At 40.3% G+C, this 26,883-nt stretch overlaps 1 protein-coding gene across 4 annotated transcripts in view; it reads left to right on the top strand.

Moving 5' to 3' along the window:
* G3BP2 (G3BP stress granule assembly factor 2) overlaps positions 1 to 26,883 on the top strand; it is a 71,590-nt gene that overhangs the window by 2,856 nt on the left and 41,851 nt on the right. For 2 of the 4 annotated variants that reach the window (XM_081050003.1, XM_081050008.1), the window contains exon 2: positions 18,261 to 18,365. The exons of the other annotated variants lie outside the window; for them this stretch is intronic. The gene's annotated coding sequence lies outside the window, so the exon portion shown is untranslated. The remainder of the gene's footprint in view (positions 1 to 18,260; positions 18,366 to 26,883) is intronic. 4 annotated transcript variants of the gene reach the window in all.

Genomic DNA, 26,883 nt, shown 5'->3' with positions numbered 1-26,883 from the left:
ACAATCCTCTAGTTCAGTGGCTCTCTTCAGTGGCCTACTTTCCCTATGCTTTCTCACTTTCTAGTGGCAAACTCAACAATAACAAAGAAAGATCATTGCACAGGATGGTTTTTGGTTGGGAGTGGGGTGGGGTTGTGGAGTATTGTCTGTACCTGCTTAGGAGGACAAATGGAGGTGATAATTTATGTTTAAAATACATCAATACAGGTTTTTAAAGACTACTGATTGGAAAATCGGTGTCCAAAAATATCGTTGATACAATTATACATTACTATCCATTAACCAAACAACACACAGCAAAACAAACTGATGATGATGAAGTGGCAATTGAAATTCATAAACAATCAGTAATAACAATATCAAACGCATATTTGTGCTCCTTATTTGCTAGCCTCATTCTATTCAAAGGGAGTTCTCATGGTTAAAATAAAATAATTTACTTAATCCTCACAACAACCTTGTGAGGTGGATAGTGTTATTAACTCCATTTTACAGATGCTGAAACAGGCACAAGGAGTAACTTGCCCAATAGCATAGCTCAGAAGTGGCAGAGCTGGGACAGAAATGGGCAATCATGCTCCAAAGCCTGTGCTCTTGTGTACTATGCTATCCAACCTCTCTAGAGTCAAGACAGTGACCTTGCACTAAGTGGAGAGGTGGTCTACAAGTTCCTACATAATCTGCCCAGCCTCCCGCTCCCCATTGTCTACCTGGCCTCATCTCCTACTATATTCCCTCCACTCCAGCAACACTGGCTTCCTGGCATTTCTGAAGCTTGCTCTTGCCTCATAGCCTTTGCACTTATACTTTCCTGTATCTTGAATGCTTACTGTTCTACCCACATCGAGTAATGGCTCACTCTCTCACCTTATTTAAGTCTGCTCAAATGTTACTTAGGTCTTTCCTGACTGTTAAGTCACAACTTCTCCTTCTGCTCTGTTTATTTTTCTCTCTAGCATGTATCAGTCTGATACATTATTCTTCCATACGTATTATTTTCCCATGTTTCATCAGATCTAAGACATCATCAAGTGTACCTCAGGAAGAAAAAAAACCCAAACCTCTGCCAGGTTGTAAGAAGCCGTTTACCGGCAGATGCCTCCCAATTTCAGGTTTCTGAAAATGTGAAAAAATGTTCATTGTGAGATTAATGGAATATAGTGTATATTTTACCTCTTTATCCTGTTTGTTGTCTATTTCCACACCACCCCCAGAATGTAAACCCATAGGGCAGGGATTTTAGTCCTTTTGTAAATTGCTTTATCCTCAGTGCTTAGCACGGTATCTGACACATAGTAAGCACTTGGTAGCTCTTTAATGGGTGAATGAATTCCCCAAATGAAGAAATTCCCACTTTTACCTTGAGCACATGGGAGCAGACATTCTGCAATGTTGCTAAGCATTGCATGGCAGCCAGACTTCCTCAATCCAGTCTGAATCAGTGTCCTCAGATTCAGATTTTATTAACTAATTCTAGTTTATGAATATTTTGTTGATCTTTACTGACCAACTTACTAATTAACATTTAGTCATGTGTAAAGATAAATGACTGTGGAAGAAAGGACTTATACGAGTCAGATTGCAGCCCATTGAGAGAGCCATCTCAACCTCCCATTGGGCAGTTCCCCTTGGTTTGAGATTCATTACACTAATGCGATGGTTCTTTTCTCCTCCTCCTCCTCCTCATCCTTCTTTTTAAGACAGTTAGTTCACATGGTTAAAATAAAAAGTACAAAAGAGTGTGTAGCAAAAAGTCGCCCTGTTATTCTTTGGCCACCCAGGCAATTCATGTAAATAGTTCTTCTTTATCCTTCTAGATATACATATATGTATAAATGTAATCTCTCTTTTTTAACACAAATAAATGTAGCACATTGTACACACAGTTCTATGGCTTAATTACTTTTTCCCATTCAACATATCTTAGAAATTATTCCTTACAAGAAGAAGTAGGTGTTTCTCATCCTTTCTCATTGCGTTCCGTGAAGTGAAACACAATATTTTTTCAAAATTTTTTTTCGACATTTTTTTAAAACCCTAGGAATTCCTTGGGAGAAGAAGGTGCAAGAAAGAGGATTCTGACCCCCATCCAGCTCCATTTGATTGATTTTAGTTGTTTATACTTCCTGTATAATTTGAAAATATTCAGAGGCTAAAATGTTCAACAGCCACCTCTCTTAGGAGATAGGAAACATGACGTAGGCAAGGATTCGGAATAGTCGAGTCAGTCAGTCTCACATGCTCTAAAGTCCAGGCTTCCAATTCCTGCTCTACTGTTGTGAAAGGAACAATAATAGTACCCTCCTCAGTGGTTGTTGGTAGGACTTTATTCGATAATAGCTTTAATGTGCTTTGTCCTTTAGTACATGAAACATATTAATAGTAAGTACACTAGAGGTTAGAGTGGCGACCCAGATCATCTTTGTGTTTCATCAATTTCTTAACAACTGAACATTTAAAAATATTACACTAAAAGTACTCAACTCAAACTTTATTGGCTCACATTACTGAAAAGTCTATCACTTTAGATATGGCTTAATCTGGGGGCATCAAGACAATCTCCCCAGGATCTGGGCTTTCATTGTTTCTGGACTCTGCTCTTTTAATTCGTTTCTTTCTCTGGCTCTTTACAAGGGCAAGGTGGCTGTCAGTTCCTGCAGTCTTATACTCTCTACTGGGCCCGAATTCATCCAGGAAGACTCCCAACCTTTCAATCCTCAGAGTCCCAGCAAAAGTGTCCTTTATGACTTACAGGATCTGATTGGTTCAGGTGCCTGTGTGTTGGGCCAATTTCTGCATCCAGTGTGTGAGATGCTCTGATGGGCCTTGGTTCACACACCCACCTCTAAAGCGAGCACTGCAAGTCCTCCCTTCATCCCAAAGCATACAGCAGAAGAACATGGAAACAGGGACTTTCTTCAAAGAAAATCTAGACTACTGTGCCAGCAGAAGGTTCATCTAGATAGAAAAAGCAATAGATGCTTGCTATATCCCCTAATGGACTTGACTACTTGCCAATTTTTTTTTTGAAAAATATTTTTCCAGCAGTACTACGAGCATATTGCTAGCTAGCATCAGTTCTGATGCTCTTCTAAAGTCTCAAAAGATCATGTTGCATTATTTAATAAAAGTAATTTGATATTGCTTTGTATTTATATTTGCAAGCAAAGCTACATCTACACCTTTTTTTTTAAAAAAAAAATACAGTCCAGTTGTGTTTCCACTGTAAGAAAATAACAGTAAACAAAATTGCTTACTTATGAAACACCTAAATTGGGAAATCCCATTTTCAGTTTCAAAGGACTTTTTATAAAACTATTTAATGAGGGACAAATTTATCACATCCAGGCCCCCTTGTCTTCTGTGGAGAATTTGACTGTCACCTCTGTATACCCACTCTCTTCCTCCTCCCTCTCAGCTAGCTGAACAGGTAGGTCTTGAATAACTAGGATGGGATTGAAGTTTTTACTGTCCCATTCCACAGCTAGACCAGAGCCTTTGAAGTTCACATTACTGGCTGATGCCAAGATTCTGTGGAAGCTTAAGATGATTTATTATGGAGTCATTGCCACTTTCATCAGCAATTCATGACCCGGAAGCAAGTTGCAGCCGATCTATCTCATTTGCTTGAGTCTGTGGCCCAAGTGAGTATGTGTGGGGGTCGTAGGGGACTCTGTAGGCTGTCTCTTCAGATCACAGTACAGTCAGTCAATATTGATTGAGCCTCCAGGCCAGCAGGATGGTAGCAGATCTGGACCTGAACTTTTCAAAGTCAGCCCAGACCTCCAAGGACCCCTCACTCCCCAATTCCAGCTCTTGAATGAAGTTGACTATAAGGTTCCAATGACCTGTGATTGTTAATACTCTACAAAGATAATAGGGGTGGACACAGTAACTTGTAGATACTAAGTGGAGGGTCCAGAATTGGCATAGGTGGGTGGCTTGAGGAGGAAAGAAGAGGGAGTTGAGTGTGGACATGATTCTTTGCCAGCAGCTCAGGAGTCCATGGATAGAGAAATGGAAGATGAGAAGATCGTGAGCACAGAGAGGCCAAGAAATCTTGCCTTTGGCCTGACTGTTCCCTGAAGTTGCCTTGCACAGGATCTCACAAATACCTCACTGGTTGTGGGTAGTATAAGAGCTAGAAGAGCTCAGGCTTGGTGTCCCACTACCCTTTCCCCAACTCCAATCCCCACATACACACATGGCCTTTCCAGGGCAGGGCCGCCATCCGTGAGACACAAAGTGACCCAGACCCAAGTCCCAAAACTGCTCTCTCTCCTAGGTATGTGAATGGAGACTCCTTAAACAGCTTATAATCCAAGATCACAAGTAGGTCATTGCCACAGCCAGTCTCCCTCCTGTGAGGGTGCTGACATCTAGGTCTGCTTCTGGTTTCTAGGTAGCAAGATGACTATACTGGTATTTTGGTACTGATTTCATAATGTGATATCGAGATCTTTGTTTTTTAAAACCTCAAAATCATGCCATTCAAAACAAATCAATGATACTACATATGAAACACATTTCATTTCAATAGAAATTAGTGATTCCAAACTCTGCTGTGTCCTTCAGCTTCAGAAGAGTTTCATGTCTGATGGGTTTGGTCTGGCCCAGATTCGGTGCCTTCCTGCACGTTTTGCTCTTCTGCCTGGAACTTTTAGAAACCTTGGCCTCCAGATAGCTGCATAGCTCTGGCCAGAGGTTCCGGCTCTCTTTTTTTATTTTTCCCTGCCAATCTGGGAAGGATGGTTTTTCCTATTGGCTAACTCCTGCCTTCCACAGCAGAATGAGCCACTTTGTTCATAGAGCCTTTATAAGGGGATACGTGCTCAGCCCCTCCCTCATTTTTGGAGGCAAGGTTGGGGAGAGATGGAGTTGCGAGAGCTGATGCATGAAAACAAGGTTTTAGAAGGACTTCTATGAAGGAGAGATGAGGCAAAGAAGAGGAAGGGGAGAGAGTGGCAAGAGAGAGCCAAGAAACTGAATGAAACTGCTGACTAATATCTGCAGCTAGATAGAGTATTACACACACATAAATACAGTTTGTTTGGTTTTCTTTTTTAGTACTTAAAAATAGCTCAGTATAGCAGAATATTGAGAACAGATGTGTTTGGTTACTTGAATCACTGATTCAGCAAACATTTGAGTCTCTGTCCTCTGTGCCAGGTCCTGTGTGTAGGTACCTCCTCTCCCATGTGTAATCTCATTCTGGAGTACTAAGAATTCTTATTTCTATTTCATAGAGAGAGAAGGCTGGGCTTCAGTGTGGTATAGACCAGAAAGGCATGTTTTGTTTGCAAACTTAGACAGATCTGGGTTTTCATTCTAGTCGTGCCACTTTGGGACTGTGTAGCCTTGGGTAGATTACTTAACTTTGCTGTATCAGCTGTGATCACCATGCCTTGCAACAGAAAACCAGAGTGTCTTAAACAAATTAGGAGGTAGGCAGTGCAGGACTGCTAGAGGATCTGGGCTCTAAGCCGGAATCGTTCTGCTCAGCCATCCTTGGCTTGAGGCTTTCATCTTTGTGGTTACAAGCTGGCTGCTTCATCTCCAGCATTGCATACCAATTCTGGAAAGGAAGAGCAAAGATGAAGGGCAAAAGTTATTTATCAGCTGAGGCCCATCCCCCCTACTCTTTTACCCTTTAACTTTTTTATTTTGAACTAACTTCAAAATTGCAGAAGGGATGCAAAAATTGAACAAAAAATTCCCATATACGCTTCACCTAAATCGCTCAAATGTTAACATTTTTACCCCAAGAACTTTATCATTTTTCTCTCTAAATATGTACATGTTCCCTTGAACCACGTGGAGAAGACTTTATAGGCATGATCTCCTTTTACCTCTCAGTGTCTAATTCCTAACCACAAAAGTTTTCTTAAATAACATAGTACAGTGATCAAACCCAGGACATTAACACTGAAAACATTCTAATTATCTAATCTATAGCGTTTATTCAAATTTTGCCAGTACCACTAATTTCCTTTTTGGGGAAAAAAATTTTTTTCTGGTCCAGTATTCAATACAGGATTACACATTGCATTTAGATGTATGTCTCCTTAGTCACCTTTAATCTGAAACAGTTCCCCTGTCTTTCTTCATCTTTCATGATTTTGATATTTTAGAGAATATAGGATACTTTATAGAATGCACCTCAATTGGGTTTTGTCTGACTTTGGTTCAGTATGAGGTTCAAATTGTACATCTTCGACATCTTTGGCAGGAATATCATAGAAGTGCTGTCCTACTCACAGTGCATCATCTCAGGAGGTGCATAACATCTATTTGTCCCATTATTAGTGACATTCATTTTGATCATTCATTTAAGGTGTTATCTGCTAAACTTTTCCACTGTACAGTTAACTATTTTTCCCTTTCTAATTAATAAGTATCATTTGGGAGACATGCTTTATTTAATACTGATAAATATCCTATTTCTCATCAAGCTTTCACCCTCCAGTTTTAGCATCTGTTGATACTCTTGCCTGAATCGTTGGTGGTTGCCAGTCTACGCTTCATATAAAAAGCTTTCCAGGAAGCTCTTTCTACTTGCGCCTATTTTGTTAAGAACTCTGTCCAGCTTTAGCTGCAAGAGTGCTTGGCACATCCATTATTATGTGTTTTTTTTTGTTTGTTTGTTTGTTATGGGCATGTTACTACCCCCAATAAAGTAAAGAGGGGAGAATAAAACTGGGTAAGCAACTTGCCAATCCAGTAGCATTGATATAAGGATTAAATTAAATAATGTTTGTAAAATATGAAAGAGCCTGTAACATGGTTGGTACTTCAGAATATCCCTCCCCAACCTGTGGGAACAGGGTTTTGCTTATTTGTTTTGTTTTTATTGGTCACTTGTGGTCACATAGCTGGTAAATGGCAGAAAAGGTCTGCAAACTCTAGTGTAGTCACTCTACACCATAGTTTCCTTTTGCTGGTTTAAGAAATTCTGTATATTCTCTTAAATCTCTTGGCACCTTTTCAGCTTTACAACTGAAACTACCTCTGTACTGTAATAATCTACACATCAGTTTGTGGAATGATCCTATGTACAAAATGAAGATAGCATATTATATGTATATACCACTGGTGCTAAAAAATGTATATAGTGGACACTTGGTCAACATTGCTCAAGCAGTAGTAATCAGAAGTGTCTGGACGCTGATGGTAACCACTTTGAGCATCTCTTGTTAATTGCAGAAGTCAAACGTGACTTGTATTCATCTTTTGTTATCAGTATGTATTGAGTATTACAATTCTAATACAGTTTTTTCCTTTCTTAAAATGTGTATATACATTTTTTTGGCATCCTCTGTGTGTACACACACACACACACACACACACACACACACACTCATATATATAATAAGAACTTGATTCAAATTTCTTTATATTTGGGCATGTTCACTGCCATCTAGTCCAAGGCAGTTGTTCTCTTTTGGGGCAATGGCTGTTAATTCTCCTCAGGGATCATAACCTGGAAGGACCTGGGAGGGGAAAATACTTAGAGAATGATGTTGTTTGCTCAGCCTTATAAATAAGCACAACCGCATGTTTTGTTGATTCTTTGCAGTTTTTAAAAATATTTAACTAAGAGAGAGAATTGTAAAAATCTTTCATCTCCTGCCAACAATAAGAACTGGAATTTAGAAATTCCCTTGTCACAGAATCAGCGTGAAAGAACATGAAATTTTAATACCAGTTGGCAGCAAAATCTCACTTCATTTAACTGAGAGTTTTACTCTGAACATCATGGAATAATATTATCAGTACATGACCCAAATTAAAAATGATGGTAGAAAAGAGATAAATCAGGATACAAAATTATATATACCAAATGATCATAGCTAAGGTTAAAATATATACATAGGAAGAAACCTAGAGGAAATGTTTGAATTTCTTCTAAGATTGAATTCAAAGTGGTTATATTGTAGGGGAAGGATCTGGGTGATGTTTTCTTCTTTCCACTGTTCCATAAATTCCACCGAATAATTTGTTTTTTAACAAGCATGCTTTTAAAAAAATAATCACAAATAATACAAACTTAGAAAAGATAATTAGAAACAGTTTCGGAAGAGAAGCATCTGGAGCCCTGACAAAACTATTAATATGTGTGGGAGGACAGGCCCGGGGGCCCCATATTGCAGCTGATGCCTGAGTCTGAATTTCATTTCATCCACTTTGCTACTGTCTATTTTTCTCCCCCCTCCCATTCTTCCTTTCCTTTATTCATTTTCTTTTCCCTTTTACTATAAGGTAGATGAAGAGATTATTTGTAAGAAAGTTTGATATAATAGAAACAACATTACACTTTAAAGCCAGAAGACTTGGATTTGAATCCTGCCATCATGTATTCATAAAATAAACATTAATTGAGCAGCTACTATATCATGCAGTGTCTTAGGCACTGGATATTCAGCAATGTTTAAGAACAGACAAACTGCTTTTGTGAAACTTATAGTCTAGTGGGGGAAGACAGTGTGATTTAGGAAGTCCTGGAAAGACCCTCGGATCAAAAATTATCTGCCAAACCACATGGTTGCAATGCATAAAAGTATGTTATGAAGGACTTAGCCTTTTGCATAAAAAAAAGTCTTTTAAAATACAAATATCAATGGAAAGAGTGCATCAATACTAGGATTAACAGTCATTTATACATTACTGTGAGTTCTCTCTTATACGTCAAGAGCTAAATGAAAGCCAAGCTTTGTAAGAAAAAATATTTTAATTGAAGGGAGGAACATTAGGTACTATCCAGAACGGGTAGTTCTGAGTGGGTTTCAGAGTAGGCAATAGGAGAGTCCCATGGCAAGAGGTGACTTAAGAAGGGCAAGAAAAATGAAAAAAGAATAGTAGTAGAATTCTGGGAACAAATTTCACCCTTACATTATGAGTTTGTCTTGAGGAAAGATCCAGAAGTCTTCCCAGGTGTAGGTGCCACCCTTCCCCCTTCCCTTCATAGCCAAAGTGTTTTGAAAGGGTGCCTTAGAACTGGGACATTCTTGAGACATACATCTGTGGACTTCTCAAATCCCTTACATTGTCAAATATTCCTAGAGGGTATCATCTCTCTCACAAAATGTATACGATATAAATAAATACACAAATGCATGCATACATACATACATACATAGTAAGAATGAATAACTGCCCTATTGAGGTACAAATGCAGGCCTTCTGCTCAACCCGTAGCTTGCCTCTTGCTTACATTTTTGAATAACAGTTTACTCTCTGTCAGAGATCTCTGGGTCTCTGAAAATAACAAAATTGAAGATATGTAGATGCTAAGTTTTTACTGCCACTTATTCTTGTGTATCTACATCCTATTTCCTCCCTCTGGTTCACCCTGCACCTTAACAGCAGCGGTGCCTCTATTCCTTTTGTTTTGTAATAACATCACCTAAGGTTGTGAAGAAGTTTGAGAGTCTAGGGCCCCTCCTGTGTAAAGGAACAGAAAGTCTTACAAAATCACTCTGGGAAAGAAGGGTCTGTTGTAAGGATATAAGGGAATCTCGAAGGAAATCTTCAGGGAGTACAGCCCAGCCTCATGAGAACTTAGAGTCAACATGTAGATTGTGTGTGTGTGTGTGTGTGTGTGTGTGTGTGTGTGTGTGCAGGTGTGTGCACATGTGTATCTCTCTGTGTCAGGCTTCATGGGCTCTTGTCTTTGCTTTTTTTCAGTGAGTCTATTCCATTCTCTTGCTTCTCTCTGAGACCTGCTTTCTCTGCTGACTCTGGCCTCTCTGCTGCCAAGCTTGCAAGTGGCTTTGCCTTGTCACTGCCCAGACCTCAGCCCCAACTCCCTGTGACTGATTCAGGATGACTGGAAATCTGGCTCAGCTTGGGTCAGGTGTCCGTCCTGGTTCAGTTAGGAGCTGTACTTAATAAATGTTGCCTCAATAGTATAGCCTGTGTTCTCCTTTATCTTAGCATACAGAGTGTAAGGGGTGGGTTGGGTAGGAGGACAGGTGAATTCTGTCGTGACAGACGACCCTTTGGAATATTCTGTTTTACCTGTGTGTCGTGGTAGTTGGTATTATTTCCTAATAACAACAACAATTACTACCAATAATTTCTTGTGCCAAGCACTTTACATATATTGTCTCCACTAACTCTCTCAACCTTCCTATTTGCATCCCGTTCACGCAAGAGGAAACTATAGAAGGAGAGCGATTTTGTAACGTGTTTAAAGTCACAAAGCTCAGTGACTGGGATTTGATCTGAGATTTCTCAGACTGTAGAGTGGGTACCCTCTCCTGCCTTTGCACACCAATCTCTGGTCATGTCATTAGCTGCCCTGGACAGTTGCCATAGCTTTACCTTGGTACTCACTTTCCCCAGTTAGTCTCCCACTTTGAAGATGTAGATAATTTGTGAGAAGAGGAACACCAACCAATGGATTACAGAGGCCCAACCAGTACCACGGTTTCCCAGCTGTTTCCAGGCTGACAAAGCTATGATCTTACCAGAACATATGAGACAGGAGAGGCTTCCCTCTTGGTTTTTCATGTGGAGTCCTCCACCATCCATCCAAACATACTACGTTTTGCATTTTTATAAGCTATCATTAATGTTCAATAATAGCTTAGTGCTTAGCACCTGGCACAGTACCTGGTATGTAGTGGGATGTTCAATAAGCATCCCCCCCCCCCCCCGTTAAACTGAACTAGCCAATTTTAGCTTATACCCTCTCATAAAATTGAAGCCACTGGTCATCAGAGTTTTATTACCCAAGTATCTTCGTCTGTTTGAGCCACTATAAAAGAATACCATAGAGTGGGTGGCTTATAAACAACAGAAATTTATTTCTCACAGTTCTGGAGGGTGGAGGCCTAAGATTAAGGCACAGATTCCCTGTCTGTTGAGAACCCTTTTCCTGGTTTATGCACTGCCATCTTCTTGCTGTGTCCTCATGTGGCAGAAGGGACAAGAGAGGTTTCTTGGGCCTCCTTTAGAAGCGCACTAATCCCTTTTGGAGCCCTCCTCACCTAATCACCTCCCAAAGTCTCTACCTGAAGTGCTATCGCATTGGCTGTTAGAATTTCAACATATGTATTTGGGGGAGACACAAATATTCAGGCTATCGCACCAACTTAGAATCGAAGGTGAGTTGATGGAGTTGAAAGTAATCCTGAGAAACAGGTGAGCAACCCTTGGAATAGATGAGTCTGTTATAAAATGACACTCTTTAAATAAAAATGAGCCACAGACTTTCACACTTTAAACTTAAAGAAGATTCCAGTGGAGAGGATCATCTGGACCATAATATCATTCTGTTCCCCAAGATGTACCTTCTCCTTAGGGTTCTCACAAATTACTGCTGCCTCCAGCTTGTTGGCCTCTCGGAGGCACTCTTAGCCCTCCAAGGCTGTGGGCCAGTCAGTGGCGTCAATCAAGTCTGCAGCTGCGCCTAACCAAGCAGGTTTCCATCTGCTATGTAGTAGGAGATCCCACAGGGAAATAAACACTGAGAGTGAGAGTGACGTGAATCTAGATAATCTGGCTTATAAAGAGTTTATTGAGGCTCAGCTTGCAACTTACTGGGGGTCCTGTCTTCCTAGCTCTTGGACTATTGGTGCAGATTGGATCCTCTTTACTCCCAACATCCAGGAATCACGTTCCAGGCTTGGTGCCAGGGGCTGGGGCAGAACAAAATGTAAGGTCCCTTCTCAGAGCCAAGTCTAGTGGGGGAGAAGGGCGATCACCCAGATTCCTCACGACCAGGCCAAGAGACAGGACAAAGGAGAGAGACGTCCTGACAGCCTTCCTTGGAACCACTCTTCACAGTGCTTACTTTTCTGGCTTGAAATTCAGGCTACTTCCCTTCAGAAAACATCTAACACCCCTCCGCAAGGAGTAGCCAGCCATTTCAGCACTAGCCCAGTCCTGACTCATTCTGTCCGTGCACATACTCGGTAATAGAGGGGACAACAGAGGGTAAGAGAGGGTACATATGAATTTGCTATGAAATCAATTTCTAGTTTCTGTATACATTGGCCAAAAAACAGCTATTAATAGTAACAGTTTAAGAAAACCAATTATCTAATTCATTCATTTAGAATTATGTTTACATTTTTATTCTCAAGATTCAATATTTAATATTGAATAATAGATTTTACATTTATTAAATCCAATTCTGCTCTGACTAAATGCCATTATGTTTGAAGAAGACAAGTTTAATTTTATAAAATTTATATTTGACAAGATTAAGACCCAATCAACATTTTTCTAAAATAATTAGTTAAACCATAGGATTATAATTATGTTAACCAATAGTGATCCTTTATGGAACAAATGTGAATGGCATCCTCATTCACCAATTTGGTAATTATCTTAAATGCAGTCATTGTGAATGTGTAGGATTTGAGGGTCAATGTGTCATGCACATACCTGTCTTTTATTATGCTCTTCTCCCATCCAACATCTTTCCACGGGATACTTGGTTATTTATGTGTTTATATTTCTCTTTTGCTGTGAAAGGTTGTTAGCTTTCAGTTCCCATCTAATTTGCTGCTTGTGTCTAATGTGAACCATTAGTAGTAGTCAGCCTTTTGGGCACTTACTGTGTTCCAGGCATTGTTCTAAGGACTTTGTATGTATTAGCTAATATACCTCATTTCACCTCATAACCACCCTGTCGGGTAGGCAAAGTGGAGTACACCCATTCTTTGATCATTTGGCCAGAGTCACACAGCTAGCAAGAGGCAGAGCTTGGGATTCAAACCCAGTCTGGCTTCAGCGTCTACAACACTAGACAAAACTATACAGTACTGCCTCAATATCCAGGTTTTTTAGAATAGCGGAAGTTCAATAGTAAGCAGGATCTTAGTTGAGTTTCCAAAGTACTCACATGTGAATTATATCTTATTATATATATATATATATATCCTCTCTGAGACTGCTTCCTCCTTTATAAGATGGAAATAATAATAGTGTTGACCTGACAGGACTGCTGTGAGGATTAAATGAGAGATGTGTGTGTTTATGTATATATTATGTATGTGTACATATATCTGTGTGTGTGTGTGTGTGTGTGTGTGTATACACACACATACACACACACGAGGTTGGACAATTAAGTTCTTGAATTCATCCTAGAAAAAGTGCTACCTACCTCATTGCTGAATGTCACTATGGTCACCTTCGAAGTACTCCCCTTGGGAAGCTATGCACTGATGCCAGTGCCTAGTCCACCCTTCAGAGCAATTGTGGAACTCTTTCTGGAATGGCCATCAGAGCTGTCGTCGTATTACCCTTGATGTCCTGAATGGCTTCCTTTCAATATTTCCTGTGTTTTCGAGTAAAGAAAGAAGCCATTGGGGGGCCAGATCAGGTGAGTAGGGAGGGTGTTCCAATCCAGTTATTTGTTTACTGGCTAAAAACTCCCTCACAGACAGTGCCGTGTGAGCTGGTGCATTGTTGTGATGCAGAGACAGGAAATTGTTGGCGAAAGGTTCAGGTCATCTAACTTTTACATGCAGCCTTTTCATCACTTCCAAATAGTAAACTTGGTTAACTGTACAGTTGGTACAAATTCATAATGAATAATCCCTCTGATATAAGAAAAGGTTAGCAACTTACAATGTTATCGACTAGATTCTGTGTGCTATACTTTACATTCCGTGACAATATTGTAACTACCAATTTGTATTTCTTAATCCCCTCCCCCCTTCATCCATCCTAACCCCTCTCCCATTTGGCAACCATCAAAATGTTCTCTGTACTTATGAGTTTGTTTCTGCTTTCTTTCTTTGTTTATTTTGTTATTTAGATTTCACATATAAGTGAGATCATATGGTATTTCTCTTGCTCTGTCTGACTTATTTCACTTAGCATAATACCCTCTAGGTCCATGTTGCAAATGGCAAGATTTCATTAGTTTTTATGGTTGAGTAATATTCCATTGTATATACTATGTACTTTCTTTATCCGTCATTGATGTATACTTAGGTTGTTTCCATATCTTGACTATTATTATAAATAAGGCTACAATGAACATACAGATGCATATGTCTTTTTGAATTAGTGTTTTGGGTTTCTTTGGATAAGAACCTAGACATTGAATTACTGAGTGCTTGTCTCTTCTTATACTTTTGTATTAAAGTCTATTTTGTCTGGTATAAGTATTGCTACTTCAGATTTTTTTGTTGTTGTTGTTTCCATTTCCATGAAATATTTTTTCCATCCCTTTCCTTTCAGTCTGTGTGTTTTTCTTTTCTTTTTTTTTATTGGGGAAGGGGTACAGGACTTTATTGGGGAACAGTGTGTACTTCCAGGGGTTTTTTCCAAGTCAAGTTGTTGTCCTTTCAGTTTTAGTTGTGGAGGGCGCAGCTCAGCTCCAGGTCCAGGTGCCGTTACTAGTTGCAGGGGTCACAGCCCACCATCCTTTTGGGAGTCGAACTGGCAACCTTGTAGTTGAGAGGACACGCTCCAACCAACTGGGCCATCTGGGAGCTCAGCGGCAGCTCAGCTCAAGGTGCCGTGTTCAATCTTAGTTGCAGGGGGCGCTGCCCACCATCCCTTGCAGGACTTGAGGAATTGAACTGGCAACCTTGTGGTTGAGAGCCCACTGGCCCATGTGGGAATCGAACCGGCAGCCTTCGGAGTTAGAAGCACGGAGCTATAACCGCCTGAGCCACCAGGCCGGACCTGTGTGTTTTTCAATCTGAAGTGAGTCTCTTGTAGGCATCATCTGTAAGAGTTTTTTTCTTATCCATTCTGCTACCCTATCTTTTGATTGGAGCATTTAATCCATTTGCATTTAAAGTAATTGTTGACAGATGTGTAGTTATCACCATTTTATTATTCGTATTTTTTATTTTTCTTCTTCTTAAAGAAGTCCCTTTAAAATTTCAGGTAATAGCAGTTGGGTAGTGATGAACTCCTTTAGCTTTTTCTTGTCTGGGAGCAAGTGATCATTATTCTAAGCACTATCCCTGTGCTCAATGATAGTAATTACTACTATTATCCATGAGCTTTAAGGACAGTAAAATTTTTTCACAGCTAATAGTCTGTAGATACCGAGAAGCTTTTTACTCATTCCTTCTTCCTAGCTCTCTTCCACAGAGTTTGTTCACCCGCTGCCCCCTCTTTTTAAGGACCCTGCAGATGCTCCTTTGGAAGGTCCTCTAAGTGGCTGTAAAAGAACCATTCCTGAGTTCTAGGCGCTTTCCACTCCTTAACCTGGAGGGGTGGAGGGGCCTCCTCCACCCCTCTCCTTTCTTCCCAGCCTACTTTCCGCACCCTCTACTCTTTCTCAGGGGATCCCTCTCCCCACACCCTAGTGCTGAGTGGCAAATGCCTTCTGGCTCTCCCAACCTGGCTGGCCCGACCAGCAGAGGCCTTTTGTTTTTAACTGAGCTTTACAGCTAATCACTGCAGGGAAACCGCCAAGAGACCATCCCAGAAAATGCATAAGAAAGTACACAGGTGACTTAATTTGGTTCTGGTTTATAATCCCTGACTTCTGTTGAAATGGTAAAATGGAATCCCCAGGTGGTCTCTGCCTCTGTGCTTTCGCTTTTGAGAATAAAAACAATTTACCTTAGGCTTCCACCTCTTGCTTTCTTTGGTTGGGCCTTTATCTCCCAGGAAGCCTGAAGGTGCAGCCCAGGTTTTTGTGGGTATTCTGTTTCCTCCAGTGGGCAATTTACATCTCTGAGGAACTCCTGGTGGGACATGTAGCAGTCAGTTAAATGTGACCCCCCTCCCCTTCCTGGGGATTATCCCCTCTGGGCATTTCTTCTCCAAGTTTGGCACTGATTTCAGGTGATACCTGGTGTGGGGACAGAGCCAGGAGTGCAGTTTTCAGGCTCCCGGCCTCACGTGGAAAGTTGCTGGCTCAGGTAGTAAATGGCCATCAAATGATTGGATGGCCATCAGCTGTGGCTAGTTGGCCGTCAGCTGTGACCAGTGATCCATTGGGCACTAATATAACTGCTGTGGCTACGCTAGCAGAAAATGGGGGCTAGCAAGAAGAGGGTGGCTGAGCTAGCAAGAGCAGATTGCAGTTAGGACGGCGGACAGTGTGGCTCCTGCTTCCTGTGTCTCCAGCCCAGCCGCCGGTGAGAATATAGTAGTATGACTCCACTACCTATGGCTCCGTGGGTGTTCCTTTTTGGCCTCACCATGTCCTGCGTTCTTATGTGGGGAGCAGGAGCTGAGACCCTGCAGGCCGCCCCGCACGACACCTAGGCAGGGCTAGAGGTAAAGAAGTGATAGTAATAAAAAGTCACAGAAAAATTACAAAGGGCTGTGCATGTTTGCCTAAGATCCAAAATTTATTAGGAGAAGCATTTACTCTGAGACTGACAACAAATGTTGCCATCAAAGGAAATTATACTTAGATTAACATTATCTTTTAATTAAACTCATAATAAGAAAATGAAATGACCTTGAAAACAGCGTATGAATCAAATGAATAGCAAAAGAGGGAGGATATTATGAATGAAAAAGAAAAGTCATTATGCCCGCTGCCCAAGGTATTGAAGGTGCTCTTTGCTTTCTGTCTTCCTCTCGCCCCTTCCTTTGTTCTTGCTGTATAGTCTGTGTGATATTTTAAAGAGAAAACCTCAACTGGTTTGTGTCTTTGCTAAAGCACCTCAGCACCTCTCTATTGCCCTCAGGATAAAATTCAAAATATTGATTTACAACGGCCTTTTAGGCTTTAAATTTTGCCTTGTCCTTCCCTATCCCCAGGTCCTCTACTCTTCTCCCACTGCCCCTTTTAAACACTAGCTTCACTAAACAGCTTTCGGTTCCTAAATGTTCCTACTTCCAGGACTTTGCCTCTGCTTACCCTCCACCTGGACTACCTCCCACCCACAAAATGGGCTGCTACTCATTCTTCAGTTTTTAATTTAGAAGATACCTCCCCCACCCACCAGAGCCTGGTGCTCCCATATGCCCCTCTCATAGATTTTATTCCACTGCGTGAATCTTGCCTGTTCATCTGTATACCCAGATAGACAGACCTCAATCAATCTTCAGGAGGCCAACAACCCTGTTTTTGTCCGTTTCACTGGCCTACACAGTTTAGCCCTTGTAGACACTTAGTACATAGTTGTTGAAAGAGAGAATGGCACAGGAGGTGGGGGACCAGTGGAAGTTATTATTGGTAAGTATTGTGGATGGGAGGACAGAGAGGTGGAGTCCTGTGGGCTGCTGCCTGCTCTCACACCATGTCTTCCATGTCAGGTCACTGAGTGCTGTCAGAGCCTGGCCCTCAAAACCTCATGACCGATTCATAAATTGTTTGAAACCCTAGGAAATCAGCTTCTGGTAACTGAACCTTGCACCACCTTCCTTTGCTCATTTGTTACTGTGTAAGAAGAAATGTTAATTGTAGGAGGAAGAGACTCCTTGTCAGCACTTTCTCTCCTCATTGGAAATCACAGGGAAGCCAGATTATAATCAGAAGGTTGCCTGGGGGAGCCTTCTTCCTTCCCTTCTTCATTCAGTATGCATTTACTAATTGAGTGCCTACTCAGTGATGGAACAAAAGAATGTGAGTAATTTAAGGACTGTCCTTCAGTTGAGGCAGTTTCGGAGACTGCTCCTCCCTGCTATGGAGACCATATTGTTCCAGTGTAGTGGCCAACTGGCCCTAGCCCTGAATAATGCAAGAATCACACAAAAATGGTGCCCTGGGTTCCTTTTTTTAAAAATCCTTTCAAAGTTGTTCAGCTGGGTTTCTCACTATCTCTTCTGTAGGTATATTTACATATTCAGTCTGGTTATAGTTCGGGTTTACCTCATGGAAGCATTTGGTCGTCTCTTCCTGGTCACTTGATACATACACAGACGAGTGTTACTGCTAATATAACCCTACATGCTTACTCTCATAGCATGGCACATATGAAGCTTTGAAATTCAACATTTGCAAAGAAGTATTAGAAATAGCAGATCATAACATTGTCGAGGAGGAAAAACTTTTCCTCTGCTCATTTTTGTTCAGTTGTTAGGGGCCTTTGAATTAAACTGACAAAAGATATATTAGCAAGAAAAAAGACAAAGTTTAATCATGCATTTTTATTAATGTATATACTGTATTCAAAGGGAGCAGTTATTGGGGCTTATATCCTATTTTAGTGGAGAAAGGGGATGGTAAGAAGGGCACTTACAGGAAAACAAAAGACTTCTTAAGAAGGGTAGGGGATGGGAAGAAGGAGCATTTGTGGGAAAACAAATGAGTGTTTGGAAAGATAAATGGGCCCTTAGGAGTATAGATGATAGTTTTTGTGACTGTGTCTGTTTAGGTGTATGGAGACTTCTCAACACCTCTGGTGGTAAGAATCAGTCTTCCCTGGTTGATTTATGACAATTGGATTCTTCTGAGTTTTTTTGGAAGGCTCTGCTTTTGGGTAAGTCAAAGATTTCGGGAACTCAAGTTCCTTCTGCTCAAAATAATTTTTATGCTACAGTGGGATATTCTGGACCCCTTCATGGTCTATCTTTATACTCTAGAGTATTACAGTGGGTAGAAGATAATTGGAAGAAATTATCCTCCAAAATTATATCAGTATTTGTATTTGAGCCCAAAATCTTCAAACAAGTGGCTAGACTATAAAACAAATATAAACAAACACAGTGACTAGGATATTATTTACTGGATCCAGATGAGACTCTTGTTCCAAGTATAAAGTACTGCTTACTCAACAGGATTCCTTTTAGCAAAGTAAAGGGGATCAGAATAAGATTTTATTCAAACCAAATGGTTTTTATTAACACAATTTTATTTATTTTTTCCCCATTTGAAGAGTGGCATTAATAAACTCCAATATTATGTTTTCAGCAGCCAGAAAAGTTGGATGAAATAGCCATCAAAAGAGAAAGGAAAACACCAGGGATTTAGGCTGTGCAGCCCTAACTCCTGAAAGGGTAGAGTTGGTAAATTATGGCTGAAGCTGGAGAAAAGATTTAGATCCATCAGACAGACAAATTCAATACCTACAAAATAATGCAGCAGAATTTATCTCTGTGGAAAGTAGGGCACAGAATAAATTTCCTTGGGTTCACAGAATAACCTCATCTTCTTGGAACCTAGAAATTGAAAGAGTAATGAGACTTTCTACCAGAATAGTGGTTCCAGGTTAGAGAATTTTGACCTGAGCTGGAAAGGGCTGAATTGAAAGAATTCTCAATTCAGGGTTGAGGAGATAAGCTGTTGTGAAAATAATGTTGTAAAAATAATATGCTCTCTGAGCAGTTGTCATTTAATATGCTATATGCTTCCCATACGTTTTCTAATTTAATTTTTACAACAATCCAATGGAGTACTGAAGTATTATTTCGACTTTACAGAGGAGGAAACAAATTATGTGATTGTGTTATTGGTGGACATTATTTCCTATTTTTTTCCAAGGTGAATTAAACATATCATATGACTGTAAATACTTGTGTTTTTCTTTATGTTGATTTCATTGCATATTTGAATAGATAACAAGATTACTTTTCCATATTTGCTATGATTATAACTAGATAAAAAACATATGAAAACCTGGAAGGAAATAAAAGTGCTAACAGTATTTGTATCTGATGGAGTAGTTATAGTTGATATATTTTTGCTTCCCATTTTCTATATTTTTGTATTGACTAGGTTACTTAAAAAGAAAATAATAAATAAATTTATGAATAAATGATATGGTATAAATTATAGGCATGTAGCCTAATAGCTTAGGAAAATATTTGTGGAATCTTTCCTAAAAGCAATAACTACAAGAGAAAACATTATCTCAGTGTAAGCCATGAAACAGAGATAAAATCTGAAATTAATTATTAGTTTCAAAAATCAATGTTATGTTGTGGTTCATAAACTAATTGGAATCAAATCTTATAAACACTTTATAAGACATAAAGAAGTTATGTAAAGAAGTTATAGGAGACTGGCTGGGTGGTCCAGTTTACAGGAGAAAATAAGAAAGGAAAGTTGGAGAGCCAGGCTGCAGCAATTAGTAGGAAGGGCACAGCTTTTGGAGTCTTAGCATTTTATTGCTGTGTGGTTTTGAACAAGTTGCCCAACTTCTCTGAGACTCCGTTTCCTCTTCTGTAAATGGAAATGATTTCCACTGCGCAGCTCTGTGCTACAGATTAACAGCCAACTGGAGTGGGTTCAGAAGGGGTAGAAGAGGAATTAGAGACAGCAAATATAGACAACGCATTTGAGGAGTTTTACTCGAAAGACAAGCAAAGGAATGGGACGGTAGCTAGCAGGAAGTATGGTAGGAAATGTTTGTTATCGTTTTAAAGCACACTTGTGTGCTGATGGGAATGACCCAGTGGAGAGAGAAGAACTGGTGATGATGGAGGACTGCAGGAGTGATGCTCTTGAGTAGGTGAGGGAGGAGGATTGGGCTTAGGTAGAAGCGCAGTATATGGGAAGCAGCAGGTGGGACAGAGGAGTGCAGCTGCTGGCACAGGTAGCGGTGAGAGAGTTTGCAAGTGTCTTGATTGCTCTTAACTCTGCTGTGGAATTAAGTCCTTCCGGGCAAACAGCACGACCAAAGGGAAGGCTCTGGGAGGGAAAGTGGGGAGAAGTTGTTGAGAAACTTGAGAGCACAGAAGCTGTGACATGTTTGTCTAGGAGAGTAAATTGATAGCAAATATTGCATAATTGCCGTGGTGATGGAGAGTCACCGAGGGCCCACTGGAAGTCAGCAAACAGGATTTTAAAGCGAGATCAGATGGCTGTGCTGTGTATTTTCCTTTAGCCCAGTGACTGAGCTAAAGTCAAGGTGTCAGCAGGACTGCTTCCTTCTGGGGCTCTAGGGGAGAATCCGTTTCTTTGCCTAGGCCAGTTTCTCCAGGCCACCTACATTTCTTGGCTCCTGGTGCCTTCTTTCACCTTCAAAGCCAGCAACAGAGCCTCCTTGAATCTCCTTTACTGACTGCTTCCTTTGTCCCATCACTCACTCTCTAACATTAACCCTCTTGCCTCTGTCTCATGAGGGCCCTTGTGATTACTTTGGGCCCACCTGGATCCTCTGGGATACTCGCCCCATCCCCAAATCCTTAATCACATCTGCAAAGTCCTCTTTGCCATGTAAAGTAATAATATTCACCAGAGGGCAGATTAAGGCATGGACATCCTTGCAGGGGGTGGGGGGGATGGGGGGGTGAAGGTTATTATTCTGTCTCCCATAATTAGTGAAGTTAAATATGTTTTCATATGATTATTAGCTTTTTGTATTCTTTTGTGAATTACCCATTCCTGACATTTTTTCTATTAGCTGTTAGTCTTTATAATTCATTTATAAGGTCTCTTTCTCTCTTAAGGATATAAACCCTAACAACGCAGCATTTTGCATATTTCCCCTAGTTTATTGCTTGCCTTTCAATTTGGTTTATAAGATATTATCTAACTTACAAAAGTACATTACTTTTTAAAACTTTACATTGTGGGAAATGTCAAACAAATAAAAGTAGAGATTGAGTATGTTAAATCATTGTAGACTTAAGGCTAGTCTTATTTTACCTATACCCTTACCCACTTCCCTAAATTATTTATTATTTTGAAGCAAATCCCAGACATCATATCATTTCATCCATAAATATACCAGCAAAATACATTAATTTAAGAAAATTTAAATCATGAAATTATTTTCTGCAGTGTTTCTGGGTTTGGTGCCATGTACAAAAAAAGCCCAATTCACTTGTCTTTTTTAAAGGGGCAGGAAATAAAGTCTGAATATAAGTTTCTGCACCTTTTTTTTTTTTTTGCACCTTTGAAAAGAAGTTATGTTTCCTTTTTCTTTGACTTGTTTTTATTAGTAATGGCCATTTTTTGACCGCTTCCACAAGTACGTGTCAGCATGCGCCATGTGGAAAATGCTGTGAATTCAACTTCATGTTACCCTTGGGTTCCTATGAACAGGGAAGTGTATAAAAAGATTACCCTTATAGAATTAGCAGACTGCCTACTGGTGTCTACACTCCTCATTTAGTCCTCTGTCTGCGACGACGGCACTAATGACAGGGAACAACTGCTAGAAAGCTGGCGATTCTCTGCCATGGCTGGCTGCATCATTTACACATTTCAGTGTGCTTTTTTTTGCCAAGGGCACTGGGAAGTAAGAACAAATATGCAAAATGAGGGAAAGACCAGATCCCTCCCTACTGCACAGTCGGTCTGCTGCTTGGTGAGCCCTCCATGTTCTCAAAGGGATGAGCCCCACAGTCCTTTGTGTAACACAGCCCACGCTGCGTGGACTGTTGGCAACCACAGACAGAATTAGAGAGCCATGGGCTTCCGTTTTGAAAAAGAAGACATGTAACAAGTACTATATAGTTGTTAATTAGGACTAGGTAAAAATAGGGATGTCTTAGATTTCCAGACCTGAACAGGCAAGGCAGGGCAGCAGTTCCGTGTGTGCTTGTCTTAGCCTAACAACTCCAAAGCTGAAACAAAGACCACACAAACCTTACCACCATAAATACCAATGGATTTGTTTAGCACCCTCTAACTTCCTACTCTTAACCCCTTGCAATCTGGTATCCACTGCTTTCTGTGAAACTCTGCTTTTGAAGGTTACCAGCCAGATCTTGGACATTATTCAGGTTCTGTCCTGTGTCCTTTCTTCAGTAAGTAACTGTTAATGGCCTCATTCTTTAAACTTCTTGCTCTCTTCTTTGCTTCTGTGATGCTAAATTTGCCATATGTGTGTGTGTATATATATATATATATATATATATATATATATATTACATATATTATTATTTTACATATATATAGTATATATATATATATATATATTTTTTTTTTTTTTTTTTTTAATTTGAGTAACTGTTTTTCAGGGCCCATCAAATCCAAGTCCAGTCACCGTTTTCAATCTTAGTTGCAGGAAGCACAGCCCACCATCCCATGTAGGAATTGAACTGGCAACCTTGTTATTGAGAGCTGGTGCTCTAACCAGCTGAGCCATCCGGCTGCCCCTCCAGCAGCTCAGTGGCAGCTCATTGTCTTCAATCTAGTTCTGGAGGGTGCAGCTCACTGGCCCATTTGGGAATCGAACCGGCAACCCTGTTGCTCAGAGCTCGCACTCCAACCAACTGAGCCATCTGGCTGCCCCCTGGTAGCTGCTTTTTAATCCTCTCATCCCTTAAATGTGGCTGCTCTGTAGGCTTTGATAGTTACCTGTGCTTCTTTCTCTCAGCTCTCCTCAGCTTCAACTTTCTTGCTCTCAAATCTCAATTGCAAGCCTAAGTTCTTTCCTGAGCTCCTGACCCATGTTTCTGGCTAATTTCTGGGCATGTCCAGATTGACGTTGCTCACCTCAGACTTCTTAGCCCCGCTTCTGCCTTGAACTGTAAGCCCTGGACACCAGTACCCATCCCCTCCAGGCTCGGACACACCCAGTTCGGGAGATGATCATGATAGCAACTGAAAAGGAGCACAGTTTGGTGAATCTTAGAATTGAGTCTTATTGCTATAAATCATGCAGGCTTGAATTGAACCTGTCGCACCTGAAAAGGCCTGCAGTCACACAGCCTTCCCTCCTGGGGATCTGTATGCTGCTTGTCTTTTCTTCCCAAGATTCCACTACCCCTCTAGGTCTGAAGTCTGTTTTGCTGAGGCGCTGAAATGTTGCTTAATTTCACCATGTCCCTTCCCACACAATCAAATGATGTTTGTTTGTTTGTTTTCCTCCCCAGCCCCACTAGTGCTGTGTCTCACCTTCACTGGCAGAATCTTCTGGGTACTGGGACTGGAACCATAGGCCATTCTTCTGGATATTCATTAGGTCTTGGCCATTCATTACCTCTTCTCAAAGTCCTGCCTTCTTCTGTGTCCTGCTGCCCCAACTTTCTTCATGCCTCTATTATTTCATACTCACAATTACTGGAACCGCCCCCCCCCCAACTGGTATTTCTGGATCTGGGGCCTCACACTCAAGCTCATCCTGCCGTCTAGTGCCATCTTAAATTCTTCCCGGAACTTTGTGAGGTATAAAGATATACTTACCTATAAAGTAGATAGTTTTTAATGATTAATTTTGTTAGCGTACTTTTCTTTTTATGATTTTTTCCTACCTGTGTATCATGTGAGAGATTGGAGGGCCTGATTTTGCTAGAGTCCCACAAAGCCAGGCAAGTACTCGCACTTATGTGTGAGCTAACATTGTACCTGACACATCATTCACTCACCTTGATCATGGTGCTGCCTGGGAGAATGGGTTCAGGTACCTTTCACTCCAGGCCACTGTCCACATTTATTAGTGCTATTTGAGGCCTTTCACAGTTACTCACTTTAGTATTTTTTTCATTTTTTTTCTGCTTTTGTTTAAATATAATTGACATACAGCAGTGTATAAATTTAAGGTAAACAGTTTTATTAATAAGGGACTTTCTTCCTTTCTCCCTCTCATTGTAATTCGTTCATTGACTAAATAATTACTGAACACCTACTAGAGAGGCAAGCCAGTAAATGAACAGGTGAAGCAAGTGGTGGTGGAGGCTGCATAAAACTGGAGAGAGGGTGCCCATCCAAAGGGAACAGAAACTACTGAGTCCCGTGGTTTCCACATGGAATGTGGGCCCAATGTTGTCAAATCAACCTTTTAAAGAGAAGCTGGATATCTGGTTTTGATGTGAAATCTCCTCATTTTAAACGTTAGCAACCAATTCAAAAACCTTTTAAACACCGTGAGGGCTAAGCAGAACAGCTATGAGCTGGATCTGGCCTGCAGGCTCCCAGTTTGCAACCTCTGCTCTCCAGAAATCCTTCCAAGGCCCTCCATGCTCCCCAACACCTTGTACTTTCATGGCTCTTCCTTTTGTTCTGCATGTTCCATTATCTGGACTGCCCAACCCCATTCTGTCCATTGATCCAAATCCTAACCCCCACCTGATTTTTAAGATTGAACTCAAAGTTTGCTGTGTGGCATGCTTGGCTTTTCATCAGCAGTAAAGAGAGCAAGTAGGGAGGCCAAAATCAGAAATGAGTTGACAGGTGGTCTAGATACCAACTCCTGGGAGGTCAGCCAAAGCAGGGATCAGATTCCCAACCTACAAGTTCAGGGAACAGGGATCCAGAGGACAAGAGGTTCAGTAACTTGGGTTGGAGTGGGATCAAGTACTAGGCACAGGACACCAAAGAGCAGCATGGAACTTGATAATAGTTACAAGACAATAGCTTTAAAAAAAAAAATTATATATATATATATATATATATATATATGTATATATATATATATACACACATATATATATACACACATATATATGTATTATATATATGTATGTATATACACATATATAATTCTCTAGTTTTTGAAGGGAAAGAAAAGGGAAGGGTAAGTTAACATTTAAAAAAACCTACTGTGTTCTAGGTCTGTCTCAAATTCATACTGGAAGTTCAGAGAGGTCAAATATCTTCTTCGTGTCATACAGCTAATAAATGGCAGAGTGAGAATTTAGATTTACAGTTGTGTGTGTGTGTGCATGTTTAGGCACTATATCAGTGTGCATTTGTTCTCTAGGGAGCTTTAAAAAAATTCAGATGCCTAGGTGACACCCCATATCATTTTTAAATCTTTTAAAAAAGATTTTTATTAAAAATATAGCTAACATACAATATTATATTATTTTCAGGTGTACACCATAGTTATTTAACATTTATATACCTAAAGAAGTGATCACCATGATAAGTACAGCCACCATCTCACACAATAAAATGCTATCACAGTATTATTGACTATATTCCCTATGCTGTACATCACATCCCCCTGACTTATTTGTTTTTTACCTGGAAATTTGAACCTCTATTCCACTTCATCCTTCCCCCCGCCACCGTTTTTAATTTTCAATTAAAGTTGACATTCGTTATTTTATATTAATTTAAGGTATACAGCGTAGTGGTTAGACATTTATATAATTTAAGAAGTGACTAGTCTAGTACCCTTCTGGCACTATACATACTTATTACCATATTATTAACTATATTCTGTATGCTTTACTTTACATCTCTATGACTATTTTGTAATTACCAATTTGTACTTCTTAATCCCTTCACCTTTTTCATCCTGCCCTCCAAGCCCCCTCCAATCTATTACCCTGATAAATCTAGAAACAATCTGACACCATACATAGTTATTACAATATTATTGATTATATTCTTTATGCTATATCCTATATCCCCATGACTACTTTGTAACAATCGATTTGTACTTCTTAATCCCTTCCCCTTTTTTACCCACCCTCCTTAAGCCCCCTCCCATCTGGTAACCATCAAACTGTAATCTGTATGTATGAGTTTGTTTCTGTTTTGTTTGTTTTGTTCTTTCGATTCCACATATAAGTCAAATCACATTGCATCTGTCTCTCTTTCTGACGTACTCTACTCAGCACAGTACCCTCCAGGTCAATTCGTACCGCAGCAGATGGCAAGAACCCATTCCCTTCCCTAGCTGAGTAATATTCCACTGTATATATGTACCACCTCCTCTTTATCCATTCATCCATTGAGGCACCCAGGCTGCCTCCACAGCTTGGCCGTTGTAGATAGTGCTGCAATGGACATCTGGATGCACACGTCTCCTCGAAGTAGCCTTTGCGTTTCTTCGGATAAATACCCAGACGTGGGATTACTGGGTTCTTCTTTGTCTCTTGTTATAGCCTTTGTTTTAAGATATCTTTTGTTTGGTGTAAATATTGCAATCCCAGCTGTTTGTTTATTTGTTTCCATTTTCACGAAATACCTATTTTCATCCCTTTACTTTCAGTCTTATGTGTCTTTTGATCTGAAGTGAATGTCTTGTATGCAGCATAAGTAAGGGTCTTGTTTTCTTTTCCATTCAGTCACCCTGTGTCTTTTAATTGTAGCATTTACCCCATTTACATTTAAAATAATTTTTTGATAGATATGTAGTTATTGCCATTTGATTA

Source organism: Rhinolophus hipposideros, assembly GCF_964194185.1.
Source record: "Rhinolophus hipposideros genome assembly, chromosome: 1".
NCBI lineage: Eukaryota > Metazoa > Chordata > Mammalia > Chiroptera > Rhinolophidae > Rhinolophus > Rhinolophus hipposideros.
Note: the sequence above shows the minus strand (reverse complement) of the source record. Positions and strands in the feature narration are given on the sequence as shown.